General features: G+C 43.4%; 1 protein-coding gene across 3 annotated transcripts in view; it reads right to left on the bottom strand.

Annotated features, from left to right (window-relative positions):
* The window catches only part of PIK3CB (phosphatidylinositol-4,5-bisphosphate 3-kinase catalytic subunit beta), a 74,981-nt gene that overhangs the window by 41,688 nt on the left and 17,755 nt on the right, over positions 1-15,538 (bottom strand). For 2 of the 3 annotated variants that reach the window (XM_033150229.1, XM_033150230.1), the window contains exon 2: positions 9,975-10,114. The gene's annotated coding sequence lies outside the window, so the exon portion shown is untranslated. The remainder of the gene's footprint in view (positions 1-9,974; positions 10,115-15,538) is intronic. The other variant, XM_033150231.1, reaches the window with a different exon arrangement.

Here is a 15,538-nt window from a genome sequence, read left to right on the forward strand (position 1 = left end):
ACGCTGCATTGAAAAACTGCCAAATGTTCCTATTAAACTGTGTATTTCTTTAAAAAATGTGTGTTACTTTTTTCTGAAGATACCATAATACATAATAATCACATTTTCTACATAATTTGTGCTTGTGAGTTGCGGTATTTGGTAGGGGTGCCTATCACCTCCATGTACAGTTCAAATTACGAAGCAAATAGGAGTGACTGCATTATTAAGAATATATCTCAAGCTTGGATCAGGGACTTGCTAAAGTTGTTCTGTGAACTCGGGTGGCCCCAAACCACTGCCTTTTTCCATTTAAAGTGACCAAGCCGACTAGAGAAACACCCTAAACTTGAGTAGGGGAGAGTGTGTGTGGCCAGGGTGGGTGGGGTGGAATCTTTCATTTTGTTGAACAGGTCTATGTTTTAACCAGAGTCAATTATTTTCACAGCTCACTCCAAACACAGTGATTTGAGGGAAGGGTGTTGGTGCCCTTCTGAATCACTGTCTCTTTCATAACAGTTTAAAAATCAATACTTCAATCAATTTGTGTTCATTCTTAGTTTGTAAACCTTTAAGAGAGCTCAGTATAGGATCATTCCAGGTTCCTTCAGTTCCATTTCCATTTTCACATGATTTATTTGTTCCCTTTTATTTCAATCCCTTTCTGTTTTCAAACAAATACCACCTACTTAAATTATTTTTCATTTTCTTATTTAGGCTCCTGCAAACTTTTATCAGAGTGCCACTTCCGCCTGAAGAGGAGGTGGGGTTGCGGGCTTTTTTTCCCTTGTTGGGGAGCTTGGAGTCCCCCTAGCAGCGAACAAGACGGAGGGGCCGGTGGCAATCATGACTTATTTGGGAATTGAATTGGACACGATTGCGCAAACATCTTGCCTGCCAAAGGAGAAGTTAGACGCCCTTAGGGAGCTAATTGTGCAACTCCTCCCTCAAAAAAAGGTCACACTGAAACAGATCCAATCCCTCCTGGGACACCTTAACTTTGTTTGCTGGGTGGTGTCCCCCGGCCGCCCCTTCTGCTTGCAGCTAGCTGGACTCTTGGCGGGACTGCGAATAGGGAGGTCAAGGCCGACCTCGAGGTGTGGTTCAAGTTTTTAGACAAATTTAATGGCATTTCCTTATGGAAGGATAACCTGAAGCTGCGTGCAGATTTCCAGGTCCAGTCTGATGGTGCGGGGTCATTGGGTTTCGGTGTTTATTTTAGCGGCAGATGGTGTGCCCAGCACTGGCCTACCAGCTGGCAGGACACAGCCATTACGTGTGATCTAACTTTCTTAGAATTTTTCCCAATAGTAGTTGCTGTACACTTGTGGGCTGCCGACTTCAGGGACCACCAGGTCTGCTTCCAGGCAATCATCGCGCTCTCCAAGGGTGTCTACCCTGGTCCGCTCCTTTGTGCTGTTGTGCTTGGACTTGAACATTCATTTTTCAGCAAAATTTGTACCTGGGGTTAATAATGATATCACGGGTGCTCTATCTCGTTTTCAGATGGACTGCTTCCGCTTATTAGCACCAGAGGCACTGCAATCACCAGAGCCGTTCCTGGAGCACCTTTGGAGCCTTGGGAGCGTGAAGTGCTGAAGGGAGTATTGGCGTCGGTGGCCTCCTCCACACTTAGTTCCTATAAAATGGCTAGGTCAGATTTTACGGAATTCAGGAGTAGATCCACTGGGTTTAGCCCAGAGGCCCCCCCCCCACCAAGCAGGAAGTCTTACAATATTTGGTGCATTTAAGAGAGTTGGGTCGCGCTGCAAAAACCGTCAACATTTAGTCTGCAGCAATCTCCTTCTTCTGCAAGGCTGCCTATTCAATTGACCCTTGTGCAGATTTCCTAGTCCAAAGAGCACTCAAGGGCTGGCTCAGGCTCCAGCCTCCCAGCAATGACGGTAGAAGGCCCATAACATTCGACATATTATGCCAGATTCATAGGCAGCTGAGGAATATCTGTTGGTCCAAATTTGAGACCCGGCTTTTTCGGCTGCCTATTCCATTACCTATTTTGGTGCTCTCAGGGTAGGTGAGGTGGTATGCGAAGGTCAACTTGACGCTGACGCCTGAGGTATTCTGCTGAAAGACTTAACTCTGACCAGATCTGACTTGCTTGTTCGCATTTGCCACTCAAAAACTGACCAAAAGGGGAAGGGAGCCTTGCCCGGTAAAAGACACCAGGCAATTTCTTTATTTAAGGCCAGCTGGTCTGGGTCCATTGCTGATTCACCAAGACGGTTCCCGGCTCAAGCGCATAATGCACAGGGCCATTGCTGCCTGTGGACCCCCCCCCCCCGCTGAATTTGCCGCCCACTCCTTCCGAATTGGAGCCGCCATTACTGCTGTTCATCTTGGGTTGTCAGCTGAAAGGATAAAGGACCTAGGGCGGTGGAAGTCTAACGCCTACAAGGGGTATGTTCGGGACCCCCGGTAAACAACCTGCGACCCTGACCTTGTGTTGTCATTCCCTTACTTTCAGACAACCAGTTGGTGCACGTTTGGATATGTGGCCACAGCATAGTCTACTGGGCCCGTGCGCGCGCTTTCGATTGTGGTCTCAGATACAGTCTTGGCCTGCCCCAGAATGTTAGAGTGTCCTGGATTGCTAGAAGGGGAATGCGTTGGGACGAACTCCTGCCAGCTGTGAAAGCCAGGGCCACCTCGCAAGGTCCCCCTGACATTTTGATTGTCCAGCTTGGCAAAAACGACTTGGCCTATCGGAAAGGCGTTGTCTTGAAGTGGAAGATTTTCAAGGACTTTGATGAACTGCTTGCAGCTTTCCCTAACCTGACTCTTTTATGGTCATCGCTACTCGAAAGGCGTGTTTGGCGAGATGCGCGCTGCCCTATCGCCATTAAGAAAGCAAGAATGCTATTGGACTTTTCTGTGGCATGCAGGGTGATAAGGCTGAATGGTCAGGTTATCCAGCACCCTGCCATAAAATTCAGCAAGGCATCCCTTTACCGTGATGATGGCGTGCATCTTTCAGATACAGGAAACAATATCTGGTTGGCTGATATAATCAAAGGTATTAGGTATTGGTTGCAAGTGTGAGGGTACTGGCGACGAGCCCTTTAGGCTCAAGTGGCGGTTAGGCAGTGGAATATTTCTGTAGAAGTGAGGGGGGGGGTTGCGCCATCACCTGCCCCACAATTTGAAGGGTATTCCGTTAAAAGTTTCCGGGGCATTGCCCAGTCCGAAGCCTAGCGAGGTTAGGGCTTAAGGCATGCCCCTATCGGTGACCCCAGGGGGAGTTCCTAGTTGATACGCATCACAGGGCTCCTTGGCTGGTGGTTAATCCTTCCCGGACTCCCAACACATGGGTTGGGGTTGGATATAGTCGGTAAGGGTCCAATGCCTAAGCCAATACTGCTCAACATCTGTAACCAATAAAGTTGTGGCCTTTTCTGCCCATTAACCTTATATATTGTGTCACGCGTCATTTATTTCCCATGGGGAGGGTGGCATATAGCCACGCAATCCCCATCCCACACAAACTGCTGTGTGTGTGTGTGTGTTTTGCTTTTTATTCATTTAAAATCTTATTTCTCCCAGTTTTAGTTTGCTAGTTCAAGGCTTCATTCTCCTGCCTCCAGTTTTAGGATGCCTGTGATTCCATTACATTGAGTCCTTCCTGGTGAGTATTATTAATTTCTATTAAAGTTTTCTCCCCCCTTTTCTAGGTCTATTATCTTCACATACACAGAGACATACTCAGCTATGGCAGCTTGTCCCTGAAGTACAATCCCAGCTGTGCTGCTCAATGCCAACCCATCACTACCCAATTATCCAGGGGCACCACCTTGTTGCCACCATTTTCCAGACTGATTTCTATTTAACCCACCACCACAAGATAAAGTCTGCCCTTGCAGGAAAACCACTACACCTATTCTACTGAAAGTGGCAGACTTTGGGATGTAGTCAATGCTTCAGCTCTTTGCATACAACATAATTTCCCCACCTGTCCCCTCCAGTCCCCTCAAAATCAGCACTGGAGGGCTGGGGAGAGCAGGGGCATAAGAGGAAACAAAAGTCCTGCATTGGATACAACTCTTTATCCCTTCAGAGGGGCCAACAAATTGCCTGCAATTCTGTGAAAAAAGATTAAGGGTTAGAAAAATATGTCAAGGTTCCCTGCACACACACACACACACACACACAAAACCCCCCTGCTGTTTGGCTGGTTCAGGAAGAGCTCTGTTGCCTTCAGGTTCCATCCATTTCTGTTTTCAGATTACCTGTTTTAGTCAATAGGAGGGGAGAAACAGGCTTTTGGATTTAATAGATATGATGCATAATTGAATAACAAGCCAAATCAGAAAGACAGATTCAACACAGTTCAAGTTGTTTTGTAACACTACAGATACAACGTGAATCCTGTGGCTAGTGCACACCACCAGTGTTTATGGTTAACTTAGGTAAAAGATGGCATATACTAAATATCATTTAACATAATGCCATTTTAAAACAGATAGTGACTTGAATAATCTTTGGCCCCTGCCAGGTCTAAGGCTTAGGTCACAAGGCCACAATCCCACGTACGCTCACCTTGAAGTAAGCCCCACTGAACACAGTGGGACTTTCTTCTGAATAAACATGCACAGAACTGTGTAATATGTACTATGGCCTACAGGGCCGTCTTAAAGGGATCAGCCGCCCTGGCGCGACGATCCCTCGGCGCCCCCGGTGGGCCGCCTCTCCGCCCACCTCCCTCCCGCGCTGGCCGCCCCTCGGGAGGGGGGTTGGCGAGCGGGAGATGAGGGGCGTGGCACTGCAAGCCGCCCGCCCTCCGGAGCCCCAGCTGGAGCGCTGGGAATGGCGCGCAAAGCCCCATGACGCTCCAGCGCCACATCCCCTCATCCCCCGAGGTGTGGCCAGCACGGGAGGGAGGTGGGCGAGCGGGGGATGAGGGGCGTGGCGCTGGAGCGGCGCAGGGCTTTGCGCGCCCTTCCCAGTGCTTCAGCTGGGGCTCCGGAGGGCAGCCGGCTTCCAGCTAGCCTGCTGGCGGGCGCGGATTGGGGAGGGGGCGCCTGGTATGCCGGCGGGCTTGCGGGGGCGCCCCTGGGGGGCCTGGCGCCCTGGTGCACCGCGCCACCCAGCCCCTATTACGAGACGGCCCTGATGGCCTAGCTCCTGGGGTATTAAGTCCCATCCAGTTCAACAGAAGTTCCTAGTTAGGTATAGGAAGCAGACTTATTATGCCAAGCCATTGGGACATCTAGCTCAGTACTGTTTATTGCTCTCTAGGATTTCAGGCAGGAGTCTCTACCAGCCCTAACGGGAGATTCCATATATTGACTCTATGACCTTCTGTATGCAATGCACATGCTCTCCAATTGAGCTATGGGCCTTCCCCAAGTGATCAGGCCTGTAAGAGGCTTTTACTCCAACATGGCTCATCAATGCACTGTGTTTACCGGAAGGCATTATGAGTTTCACAGTGGAAGAGCTATACACTGTTTCTCTGAAGGAGGGTATAAATAATTAAAAACAAAATGGCTTAACATTGAGCGGAAGCCCCTGCCTTTGTTCTGCACATCCCTTTTAAAGTACTCTTTAGTTTGCTTCCTAATTATTCTGTTAAGAGTATGCATGGCATGCTCAGTAATTCGTAGTGCTTCTCATTTGCTCTAATATAATAGAAAGAGATGCTGTAAAGCCTTTTGGAACAGCATGCATCTGTATAGGTCAACTGCAGTTCAGAGGGTCAAGTTGTCAATGAATCAGTGTTCACAATGCTTATCCCAAACATGCAGAACTCACATTACCTCAAAAAACTCACATGCTCCATTGTAAAGTTGATCTTAATAATGGTTTCTTTTCCTGGCACTCTGTACCGATTTTCAACATGACTACTTGACTCAGTCAGTAATGTAGTCTCACCCCTTTTTTTTAGCAACTTATAACTGTAATTAAATTTAATTCATAATAGAACCTGGGAATAAAAATGGGGTAGAACTGGGGTGGGGGGTGGGGTTAGCTCATCCCTATTGAAAAGAGGGGCTCAATTATCAATAATTCTACCCAGATGCAAAACTGTAAAAGGAGGCACATGATTATTAAAAGTCTCTTTTCTTTCCAATTCTTTTGTATCATAAAAGTAGATAAATATCTGTTTTTCAAATCTTCAGATTTTTGTTCTAATTTTAATTACGTTGTTTCATTCATCACTGCTATCTATGATTTACTGTTAGAGATGTTCTTAGATGAGTATCCTTGAACTCCTCCAAATCTTAGGTTCCTCTGTCTCAGACAATTCACAATCCCATGGCAAATTCACCCGTGATATTTCAATGAATGATCACAGACTTTAACAACCACCCTAGAGAAACTAACATACATAACATTAAACATACTGTACATTCTTGGTAAATGAAATGAAGTGACTAGCTATTTAATACTTCAAGACCCTGAAGCAGTTTTGTTGTGCTGATGAAATTGGCTGGTGAAATTTAACAGGAAATTTCTGGAATGGGTGCACCTCTGTTATTTCTTCTCTATGTTACAGTATTTTCCTACATTGTGCCTCTTTTGTATTTTTCTAATATTAAAAACATTACACCACACATTCACACTCCTTCTATAAGCAAACACTAATGAAGATTAGAAACGGTAATACAGACATTCAATACTTTTAAATGAAATATTTTCATTCTTGCTACATTTCATAAGCTTTACACAGCTGCTTAGAACAATGACAGTGTGACTTTGTGGTCAGAGCTGAATTCTGCAGGGCAACTTGATCCTATACATGCTTACTTCGATGTTAATTCCCACAGAGTTCAACGGGACTTACTCCCAAAGTAGTATGCATAGTACTGCAGACTCCGTCTGATCACTGAATTGTTCAATATTAGCAAAGCTTGCTGTAGTCAAGAGAATATTTGTTTTCCTGAGCTATGAAAGACAGCCGTTGACAGGTCCTTCTGCACCATTACACAGAATATCCCCTTCCTGGATAGCAGTGAAGCTACGGTAGCTGGCAAGAAATCATTGTTTGAATGTCTGTGGCTACTCTGTCTTTCTCCCTTTATTTGGAGCTTCTGTGATACACGAAACCTCACTCAGGAGCAAAATACAGTGGAAGCTGTACCACAAGTATGTTTTTCAAGACTTGTAATATTTGGAAAGGATAATTCTTATTGAAGAACATATTTATTATACTGAAGAACTGTGAAAGTACAATGTTTGGAGATGTTAAAACAACCACTAGGAATGGTTTTTATTTCATCCAGAAACTTAGATTTCGCACTAACCAACACTGAAGAACTTATTGTGCAAGCCTTCTTTGACCACATGCATTTATAGAATGTATTTAAAAGATTTTTATCCTCCCTAACAAAGATTAAGCTGGTGTACAGCTGGTGTGGCATAGTAGCCAAGAATGCAAGCTGGGAGACTGTCTCTCAAATCTCACTTCAACTCCTAGGTAGAATGAAGTAATATTCAATGTTTCTCATCTATAAAATGGGACAGTGATATTTACCTACATTATAGGAGAGCCCCCCCCCCCCAATCTGGTGCCCTCCAGATGTTTTGGACTACCACTAGCCACAGGATGGCCAATAGCCATGCTAGTTACGGCTGATAGGAGTTGCAGTTCAAAACATCTGGATTCCCCAGGCTGGGGGTGGTGGTGTAAGGATTTCTGAGTACATTAAGAGTACTCAACACTCCAAGTAATATAAAAATGCTAAGTATTACTATTATTGAAAACAGAAATGGCTTATCCATAAATGGATTTTCATGAAGTCTATTCTGTTCTGATACCATTCACTGAAATATAAACAGGAATTTGACAGTTGCGATGAATATCTCAACATTTAGTTCTAACTACCATGAATACCAACAAGAACATTCCTATTTCTTTGTTCCTTTATGTGTCTAGTATTAGGTCCCAAGTTTCACTTTAGCTTTTACTCTCTGACATCTATCCCCAGGTGTTATACACACATACTTTTCCTGGTTCTTTCAGTTTCCCAGGGGAGGAAACCCTGGGAACAGCCCATTTCCCCCTAAGTATTAACCCATTTTTCAGGGGGGGAAACCAGGGGGGGGAGAGAGAAAAATGGGGGGATGTAGTGTTTACCCCTCCAATTTTCCATTTCTCCCTGGAGCTTCACATCTCTACCACAGGCCTGTTATAACTGCAAGCATCTTCAAACAGGAACACAAGCAATTGCTATAGACAAATACCACTGCACAGCAAGGTCAAGTGTTGGGTTAAGACCAGCAAGACCATCAGATGTCAAAGAGATAAACAACTACCTGACATTTAGAAAACATCTGAAGGCAGCCCTGTTTAGGGAAGTTTTTAATGTGTGACATTTTAATGTATTTTAATCTTTGTTGGAAGCAGCCCAGAGTGGCTGGGGAAACCCAGCTAGATGGGCGGGGTACAAATAAATTATTATTATTATTATTAGCAGAAAAGTATGAGCAGTAGTTATAAGACAATACAGAAAACTTATTTTATCCTTTAGCAGCCTGCCTGAAGTAGAAAACCATTCCCCTATGTATCTTTTATATACCTTGTGAGTTTTGTTTTGTTTCAACTGAAGGGTGACATTTAAAAACGACAACAGTTTAATCATAATCTCTCCCCCACCCTCCAAGATTCCCATTTACAGATGCCATACAATAATCAGGACTGATAAATATCAAGTTCCTTTAATGACTAATAGGATTAAGGAGTAGGTGGAACTATGACTGTCCATAACACTTCCTGTTTACAATTACTCACAAAATCTCAGGAGGCTAGTTTGTAACAGCTGCTTAGCTAGGCCTGAAGAATGAAGGTATCCAGCATAAGATTTCCTGCATTGTGCAGTGGCCCTAAAGTCTGACAATGGGGAATCCAGGTTCATTTCTGCAATCAAACATCTGTCCACACAAACCCAGGTGCTACATGGCAGACACATAACTCTCTCATTTTTGTTTACTGAGAAAATTAGTGGAGAATCAACTTTAGTCGGGTGAGGTCTGTAGCCCACTGCAGTTATTTTTCTTCTCAAAGTATTGGGAGAGTTTTGCAATGTGACACCTGTGCCTTCCCCAGATATTGTTGGGCTACAACTCACATCAGACTCAGTGAGAATGGCCAATAATCAAGGATGATGGAAGTTGTAGTCCAGTAACATCTGGGGAGCCAGATTCCTCATTCTTGATGCAACCTCTATTTTGTCTAAGATCTACTGAACTCGGACAAATTGTTACAGTGCAGACAAATTTTTAAGATAATTAACACAATGGTGTTTTGCCTTAAACAGTTAAATTAACAAAAATGTAATAAATTCATGGTTTTGCTTGCCAGAATAAGACCTGTCCCCATGGGAGGAGTGTAGTAAGCCACTAGCAAGGCCACACTTAAAACAGTGATGCTGGAGAAGACCTTATACATGATACAGAGGTAAACCATGGTTTGCAAATAAACTTTAAACCATTATTCCACATCATCGTTTGTGGTTAATAATAATTGTTGAGGACTTATTCTTACCTAAACAAACTGCATAGGGTTTTCTAGCTCTGAGCGAGAATTTTAACATAACAGAAATATGCCCAGTATCCAAAGTCTTAAGTTTTTTAAATGACAGACACAAAAGTCCTTTATGCGCATTTGTTCTACACGTGTGAAGGAAAAGCCAACCCTGTCTCCTGAGTGTTCAAAGATGAAAACAGGGCTCTACGAACATATAGTTGTATGCACAAAGCCACTAATAAAATCAGAGGATCTGATCACAAAGGGTCTGTGTTCAAGGAGCCTCATTCCCACCCACGTCTTAACATACAAAAGAAAGGTTTCACCTGCTAATGCAAACTTGCTTCCCTCCCTGTGTGTCTGGAGAGGAAACACTGAGTTTAGGGTTAAAAGCTCTACTCTTTCCAAACAGAGTGTGCATTAAGAGCTGATCTATAATAACAGCTACCTAGACTTTTCCTCCAAGCATGTTATTAAGAGATAAATAAGTAGCATAAGTATGGAATGGTACCTTGAAAAAGGAAGAGCTTACATTTTTGCTTTTTTCCAGAGAACTCTTCTAATTTCATTCTGGCTATGTAAGCTTATTTGTACAAACCATCTTTTCTCCTGGTTTCCTTGGAAGGCTCTATCAGATGATCAAAAGTTAGCCTTTAAGAAAAGAAGAAAAAGAAAGGGGAATTGGCATGTTTTTAAAATAATTACATGAAATGAAACAAAATTTTAAATTATTGAAACTCCAAATTAGCCCTTAATAAACACACATATAGCCAAAATACTCTCCCTGTGCATTCCACAGTACAACATCATGTGAAATCTACATAATTTTACTGATAATAATAATAATAATAATAATAATAATGATATATTCACTAATTTATTGGCTTAGATGCAGGGAAGCCAACATAGTGGTCTCCAGATGTTGCTGGAACCCAACTCCCCTTAGGCTTGCTCTGACATAGACAATAAGTGGCACTGCAGTAAACTATTCAACACAGAGAACTGAGTGCTACAAAACAACCTGAATGACAGATCTGGCGGGTCATGCTCCTGAAGGAAAAGGACTGCTAAGTTCTTACCTAGAGCATACAGTACAATCAAAGCAACAGTGGAGAACCTCTAGCCTTCCATATGCTGTTCAACTACAACCCCCGTCATCTCTGACCATTGGCCATGCTGACTGGAGCTCTGCTGAGAGGAGTTTGAGTAAAACAACATCTAGAGGTCTACAGAGGTTCCCCACCTCTGTTCTAAAGTCTCTAAAACACAAAGGTAGGAGCCAACCACTGTGCCTCCTGCCCTGATATTTCATAGGTGCTTTCACACACCTGCTATGACTGTCATGGCTCTACATGGTTCTACTACAGCAATATGCAGTGGGGTGGATGAGGAGATGACCAGCTGAAAAGAACAAAACATGCAGCAGCTGCACACCCTCTTACAGTATCAGAAGTACAGAAACTGTATCAGTACAAAGCTTTGCAATCCCAGGAAGGAACTGTACTTTGCCTTAGGTTTGTGGTCAACTGCAAGCCTAGTATTCAAAGTCAGCTTCAGATAACTTGTGTACACGAATGACAGATCTCTACTAAGTCATTACACATAAGAAGAAACATACCAGATGTTAAAAAATTCCTTATGACCTTTCAGCCTATGCTAATAAAATTAAATACACAGGGTCAGTTAACTGGAAAGGAAGGACATTTCCCCACTATTTTTTGCCAGTCTGGCTCAAATATTGTTTATTATCATCAGCGAGGGTACAAGAACTAGGGTACAAATCGCTGCTTCAGCTGTAATCCATTACCTCTGAGTCTACTAAGTGCCACCACCAATATCTCCAATAATGACAAAGGCAGACAGCAGGTAACTTATTGATCCACTAAGAATGATATATAGTCAGTGAAGATTTCAAATGGTAGCCAAGAAGATATAAAATCTACAGTTGAATCCTACCAGAAATAAGTTTCATCAAGTCCAATATGCTTTCTCTCAGAGTACAAGACTGCAGCCCTAATTCTTTGCATAACAGACTGCATTTGCACTTGTATCTGCATTGTTGCAAAGCAAACTGTTCCACCACAGACCCGACCTGCATCAATAGGAATTATATAGCACCACACCACCTGTACAAGGGATAATTCCTCTGATAATTATATAGCATTTTACCAACTAATGTAGTGCAGACAACGACATTACAATTTATACCTCTGGATTACCAATTTATATGGGTCAGTTTTGCACTGACCTGAAGCACTAAGCAGATGGCACAAGTTGGTTGTGCAACACTGTATGCATGCAACATGAAACCCCCACAGATCTGTACTACTGAACAAACAATCTAACTATTAGCAGACTTTACTGGTTACAGCAGATGTGGAAAACCTGTGGCCCTCCAGGTGCTGCTGTACTACAATTCATACCATCCCCAACCGCTGGCCATGCTGGCTAAGCCTGATGGGATTCGAATCCAGGACATCTAGACAGCCATGGATTCCCCATCCCTGAATTATAATCTGCGGAAGAGTGGTGCAAGATTCCCAGTTCTGCCATCTCCAACTGCGAGTGCTAATACAAGTCCAATATGAGTCAAAGATTTTAGACAGAGGGGCTGTGACCATGTGTAGCAAATGATACTCCACAAATCTTCTCTGTGCTGGTTTGTTTGGAAGTACACATTGCTGTTTCCATCCTTCACCACACTGGCATGCACACAAAAAGCACTCGCATGCGCGCACGAGCACACACACACACACACTCTTATCCTCAAACACTCAAAATCTGTCTGAATAATCCAGTCAACACAGAACACTTCAGCAAGTCAAAAAATCTCAAGTACGAAAGAGGAAACAAACACCTATGGTAAAATCAGTTCTCAATTTCCTACATTCCTTCACCAAAAGAGAAAACTCTATATAAGGAAACACATCATATCATGGAACACAGTAGCATGCTATTAATATTACACTTGTATTACAGGATAAAATATAAACATTGATGAAATCCAGCAAGAACCGGTATTATTTTGCATTACCTTTCACAAGGATAAAAAGCTTCCAGTCCATAAAAACCCTTTTAGACCAGTGCAGCAAAGCTTTCGCAAACAGGTTCTGCTGCAATCCAACACAGCGGATGAATTCACAGCTAGCTTCTCCTTGCCAAAGGAGAAAGCACTGCAGTCTCTTCTCTACCTTACAAAACCATCCTGGAAGTTAAACTGAAAATAAATCTGAAAGAGCCAGCGGGAGATGAGGGACTAAGCATCAAGGGCTGAAATTCTAGCTCTCAGCACAAACTCCACCAATTTCCATGAGGCTTACATAACAACTAAAAAAAAAGTCTAGGAAAGATAAGGGGCTGAAACTCAAGCTTTTTAGCTACAACAGTTTCTTTTTCTGTGTTCCAGGAAATGTATTTCCTTACCAGCCAATGAGATCACATAATTAGAATATGAAGGGATTATTTCTGTAAACAAAAATAAACATTTCACAAGAGTAGGGAAAATGAAATACTCAGACACAACTATTTCACATATGCCAAGAATGTTTTCATCAACGTATGAGTAATTATTTTCCTTTCTGGCTGCAATACATGTACCAACTGTACAGTGGAAAGAGTTGCATTAATCAACAGGTAAGATATTTTACTACATTATATAGTTAAGACACATCACTGGTTTTGTTTTAACCACCTTTAGCATTTCTTTACTGATTACTGTATATGCAGAGCGTGCGCACACACACACACACATGCAAACATGCATCACTACAGCTAAAAAGAACTCTACAGTTTATCCAGAAATAATCCAAAACACACCCCATAACCAGAATAAATTTACTGTCTTCACCTGCAGTTTTGTAAAGATTACAAATTCTAATAACATTTTCAGAATGAAACTTCTATTTTCTGTTCTCTGTGAGATCTTTCATAGAGCCTTAATTCACTGCTACATTTCCGTTAACATTTTGAAATCGTTTTTGGGCAATATAGTTTTCCCTGGTTCCCTATTTATTTCCTGCACTATTTTAGTTTGTGCTTAAATAAGTAACAGACAGACTTGGGGAGTCACAAATATTGCCCTTCCAATTGCATGGCCATATAGCTATACTAATAGTGTGGCTTTTTGGCCATGGATAGCCAATACTAGACAGAGGTCAAAGACAGACTAGAAAGCGGAAACACACATTAGTGAACAAAGAAATACGGTGGGAGTCATGTGCCACATGGTATGAGGAACTCTATCAATCTTCTACCTCCTCAAATTGGTGATCAGTAATGGCCACATCCACACCATATAATTACAGCATTATTATACCATGTTCTCTGCCAACCTAGCAGTTCGAAAGCACTTCAAATTGCAAGTAGATAAATAGGTACCGCTCCGGCGGGAAGGTAAACAGTGTTTCCGTGTGTTGCTCTGGTTCTCCAGAAGTGGCTTAGTCATGCTGGCCACATGACCCAGAAGCTGTATGCTGGCTCCCTCAGCCAATAAAGCGAGATGAGCGCTGCAACCCCAGAGTCATCCGTGACTGGACCTAATGATCAGGGGTCCCTTTACCTTTATACCACGTTAACATTCATGGCTTTCCCCCAAAGAATTCTGGGAACTGTGGTTTGTTAAGGTTACTGAGAGTTGATAGGAGTCCGTTGTTCCCCTCACAAAGCTACAATTTCCAGAGTGGTTTAACAAGCAATCCCTCTTCCCAGCACACTGGGAATTAGAGCTCTGCAAGAGCAATGGAGGTCTCATAACAACTTTCAGTAAGTAGTTTTAACAAGCTAGAGTTGCCAGGATTCTTGGGTGAGAAGCCATGGCTGTTAAAGAGACATAATAGTGCTTTAAATGTATGGTGTAGATGTGGCCTTAAGTTGCATTCACTTAAAGGCTTGTGCACAGAGGTGTAGGAAGCCACTCAGGCACCCAGAGTGGCAAACATGACGTGCACCCAGGGCCAGGGCTTTGCTACGTAGCGCGCATTAACAGCGTCGCTACGTACGGCGCATGCGTCGTACATAGCGATGCCACACATGCGCGCTACATAGTAGGTTGTCGGTGGCGGCGCTCCAGTACCGTACGGATGGTGCCAGGCTCTTCTGCTCATGGCTGCAGCTGCGAATGGAGGATCCTCTACATGCGGCTGCAGCCACGAGCAGAGGATCCCAGCACCATCTGTATGGCGCTGGAGCAGTGCTGCCAACACACCGCATGCTTTGTCACCCCCGGAGACGTGGTACCAGGAGTGCTCCGCCCCCATGTTGCTACGCCCCTGCTTGTGCACCAGTGCAGGAGAGCAATAGCCATAGTAGCATTTCATCCCTTTCAGCAGATATAGAACAAGATCGGCCTCCCAAGCAGATGTGAGGAGGGAGACTGTTGTGCTAATACTGTATTATGAGTATAATCGGTGATAGGATACAGAAGTAAAAGAGAAGTAGAAGCCCAAAGCAGTCTACTGAGAAGCAAACACCACAATTAAATAATTATTGTAACCTGCACCTGAAACGTAATGTGGGTTGATAAAGGCAAGAATTTCCATAGCAAGATCTAAGTGACTTACCATGCATCTGTACCTGACACATGGCGAATTCTACCTACTCCTTCAAAGGATGATAAATATAACCAATTTACCATGAGGTCATATGTACATCTCATTAAGTAATCTTCTGAATCCACTCACAATGTACACAAATAGGTGAGGAAGCTCTGTTGAAGCCTCACAGTCAAAAAGATGTATATACAAGCTATTGTGGGTAAAAACTAACAGGGACAAATTAAGGTGTAGGTGAAAAGATTAAAATTCCTCTTCTTCCATCATTAGGAAAAGAAAAATCCCAACAATGGAAGAGGGAGCCTATCCCTGTGCTAGCTGTCTTCTTCTAATGTCCCATGTGGGACCCTCACACACTTAAAGTCTCCACTTGTGGGGTAAGCTGTCTCCCTCAGGAACAGTTTGCCACAAGCTGCCTTTCAAAGTAGCCCACTATGCAAATCAACTGACACCTCCATCTATTTGCTGCATAGGGCTGCTGGAAGGGATGAGAAGTGACAGCAGAATCAGGGCAGAGGATCTATCT

This window comes from Lacerta agilis, chromosome 5, assembly GCF_009819535.1.
Source record: "Lacerta agilis isolate rLacAgi1 chromosome 5, rLacAgi1.pri, whole genome shotgun sequence".
In the NCBI taxonomy this organism is placed as follows: Eukaryota; Metazoa; Chordata; class Lepidosauria; order Squamata; family Lacertidae; genus Lacerta; species Lacerta agilis.